The sequence below is a fragment of the Desmodus rotundus genome, chromosome 1 (genome assembly GCF_022682495.2).
Source record: "Desmodus rotundus isolate HL8 chromosome 1, HLdesRot8A.1, whole genome shotgun sequence".
NCBI lineage: Eukaryota > Metazoa > Chordata > Mammalia > Chiroptera > Phyllostomidae > Desmodus > Desmodus rotundus.
In genome coordinates, this window is record NC_071387.1 from 131,816,180 (window position 1) to 131,820,070 (window position 3,891).

At 41.4% G+C, this 3,891-nt stretch overlaps 1 pseudogene; it reads right to left on the reverse strand.

Annotated features, from left to right (window-relative positions):
• Positions 1 to 3,610, reverse strand: part of LOC112314718 (BBSome complex member BBS5 pseudogene) — a 46,986-nt pseudogene extending 43,376 nt beyond the window's left edge.
• Positions 3,611 to 3,891: the final 281 nt, after the last annotated feature.

The window sequence follows — 3,891 nt, forward strand, 5'->3', positions numbered from 1 at the left end:
TGTACAAAAAGAATAACTTGTTAGTATCTCTGTAACTAAGATGACTTAAAGATTTATTGCCCAAACTGGAACACTTTTTTGAGATTAAAAGGTGGGTACTTTTGATAATTATGCTGGGACAGCATCCCTAAATTGGGAGTGTCTTGTGCAAATTAGGAGGTAGAGTCACTTATTTATAATTAAACTACATTTTCTTTAGTTGTTTAAAAAACAGCAAATAAAACCTTCATTCAGAAAATAGAATTGAGACTGACTAAAATAAAAATCTTTTTGGTTTATATCAGTTATTGCCAGATCAATATTAGATAACTTAAAAGTCAAAGAATAAGAGCTAACACATGCCAAATACGATGTTAGGCACCATTGCGAGCACTTCACACATATTAAGTCATTTAATTCTCAAATAAAAAAACCGTGAGGTACATATTAATATAAGTTCTCATTTTATAAGTGAAGAAATCAAGACACAGCGAATTTAAAAGTCATGCCCAAGGTGAGCTGTGGACTTAGCAGGTACTAAAGCCACGATTCAAATCCAGGTTGTCTGGTACCAATATCTCTTCCCCAGTCATTTAGCCATACATTGTCTCTCAGACTCTAAGTCACTGGCTTACTGGCTCCTAAATTGGAATTCCAGAGAAACAATGAGTAATTTTTTAGTACAAGTATGTCCCATACAATGTGTGGGGCAACCCTCCACCCCCTTCCTAGCTGCTGAATTAACTATCTTCTTTGCATGGGTTGGGTGTAGGGATGGGCCTGATTTCTGTCTTGGCCCGCACCCTTGACACATCTGCTGAAGTGTCCTTTGTGGTTGTATAACTCACTGACTGCTCTTTTAGCACAGCCATCATCTCTCAAACCAGATTCAGCTTTGCCTCTATTCCTGGTTACACTACAGATACTCAGTCTCAGCCTTGCTTCTCTCCACCTGCAAATACACGCTTCACTATTAACGTAAACATTTCAAACTTTGAGAACTGTTTTAAGGGTATTTAAGAGCAGATCTGTTAATTCTGAATTGAGCTAGAAAAAAAAAACCCTCAACTCAAGTGGAAAATAGTTTGGTTTGCCTGTGTGCAGTAACAGGAAAATTCAACTATTATACTGTATCTCACATTACAGCTTAAAATGAACTCTATTATATGTCAGAAACTTCCTGAAAACAAAATTTCATGAGCTCTGTTAGCAACAACTAAAACAGACAAATAAAACAATGAAGCCATCTCTGTTCTGTCATTAAGCTGTAAGTTTTCCATCGATGCCCTTCATTGCCCTCCATCACACGTGTTCTTCCCTCACCACCCCAAAAGCAGGCAAGAAGTTGAATGCAGCTAAATAATGTTGAGTTCCAGTGCCAGGTTTACCCAGAATTTTCAGAGCCTTAGTTTCCTTAGGAATAATAATTTCTAATATTGGAGTAATAATAATACCTGCCACGTAGAATTCTTTTGACATTTAAATGAGAAGTGATCAATAAAACAAAATATTGTAAGTGGAATTCAAGGTTAACAACATCAAAACACATCTTTTTATTTAGTTGATTCCTGTCTCTCGTGGCCCATTTGGTGGTAAATAGTTCTCCATCCCCCCTCCCCCCAAAAAGATATATCTACCTGGAATTTGTGAATGTGCCCTTATTTGGAAAGGGGGTCTACCTCCTCAAGGATCTTGAGATGAGTTCATTCTGGATTTCAGGTTGGCCCTCAATGCAATGACAGGTACTCTTCTAAGAGAAAGGCAGAGGGAGATATGAGACACAGAGATGCAGAGGAGATGATCACGTGAAGACAGAGGCAGCAATTAGAGTTATGGTGGCACAAGCCAAGGATCATTTGGCTCTACCGGAAGCTGGAATTGGCAACGGATTCTCTCCAGAGCCTTCACTGAGGCCCTCCTAACCCTTGAGTTTGGATATAGTCCCCTACAACTGTGAGAGAATACATTTCTGTTGTTTTTAGCCAGACAGGATGGAATTTGTTTAGGCAGTGTTAGGACACTAATACAGTCCACATCTAATCCATCAGTAAGTCATGACAACTCAACCTTTAAAACGTGTCCAAGACCGTGCACCACCTCCTCCTGCCCCGTTACCTACTCTAAACCACCATTTTCTCATTCCTGGACATCCTGCTTTAGTCTTTGCACCCCTTAAAGTTATACTGCAATCAGAGTGTAATTTAAAACTGAAGCAAAGTCTCCTCAGTCCTCTGCTCAAATCTTCCACCTGCTTCTCGTTTCTCTTAGAGTATAACCCAAAGACCTCATCACCGCAGACCACAAGGCTGGATGTGATCTGGCTCTGCTCTTTCTCCGAGGTGATTTCTTACCACTTTCTCAGTCCCAGTTTCCTTACCCTTCTGCAAATGTGTCAAGCACCCTCCCTCAGAGCTTTTGAGTGCTCTGCTTTCTGTCCAGATACCCTCAGGCCTGCTTCCTTGCAGGTCTGTTCTCAAATCCCACCTCCTCAGAGAAGTCCCTCACATTCATCTTATGGGAAGTGACCCCAATTAGTGCATATAATATCACCCAAACAACTTTCTTCAAAGTGCTTATCACAAACAGTCTTGCTTTGTTTATTTTCCTGTTCATAGCCTCTCTCTATTATGAGAATGAAACCTCCCTAAGTGTTAGGACCTTGTCTGTCTTGTTCATTGCTACATTTCTGGTACCAACATTCAGCACACTGCAGCCACTAGTAAATACTTGGTGAACGAATGAAGAAACCAACAGACCTTTTAACTATTAAGGGTGTTAACCAAAGAGGACAGAGATGATAACTATTTTCAGCACCACCCCAAACAGCACTTTCTGGAGAGTAACCCAGATAGCCACCTACACACATTCTCTGTGGATAGGATAAGCGTCACCACCAAAGGAAACAGCCCATTGTAGTTGCAAAGTGAGATCTGAAGTCAGAGCATAGTTAAACAGTATTAACTTTTCTGTGAGGTATTTTAGAATGCTTAAAACTGTCAAGTCCGAGATATAAATTAATGCTATATCTAAGAATGAGTTCCTGAAGGGATTTGGGAACAACAAAAATGATTTTTCATGTGTTTAATACTCAGCAGTTTAAAAAGTGCTTTCATATGGCTTATTTTGATTCTTATCTGCCTGAGTAAGAGATGGCAGATAATATATTATCATCTTACAAATGGGAATATGGAGATTAAGTGGTCTATGCAAGATCATGCAACTACACAACCGGCATTAGGGTAGTCCCAGGCCTAAACCAGGACTTTTGACTTCAGATTTCTTATTTTTCTCCATTGCATGCCATTCATCGACTCATTTAATGTACTATATTATTGAGCACAGACTGTTTCAGGTACTGTTTTGAGTGGAACATAAACTCAACTTTATGAGGTTAATAAAGTTGATAATCTTTGCCTTGGTTTTTCATTTTTTAAAAAAGTGTAATACATGTACTACTTGGGGGAAAAGCGGTACAGTTGCTACTGCCTTGTACCCACCCCACTGTCTCTCCTGATGCAACTGATGCTATCTGGAAATTTTTGAAAATACATAGGGTAAGTCCCTGTTTCTGGAGTGAGGTCCTTCCGGCAGGTGGAGCCTGATTAGATGACCTTGGCTGGCTTACCTGCATCCCTGAAGGTGGCCACGGCACAGGATAAGTGAGCTACTACTCCTAATAATACGGGTTTCATTCCTGCGTGTTGGGGTTGTGGAGGGGAAAGGGGGACAATTCTGGGGAATGCTTCTGGAGAAAGGCAGCGTCAAGGATGAGCAGGCAGGACGTTGGGAGCAGGTACTCAAACAGGTTTAACCGGCGGCCTGGGGGCGGGGTTCCTGGCGGGGGGGCGTGGCTATGGGCGGGGCGGTACCCGCCGACGTGGCAGCTGCAGGGGCATGCGCGTCTGGGGGCCA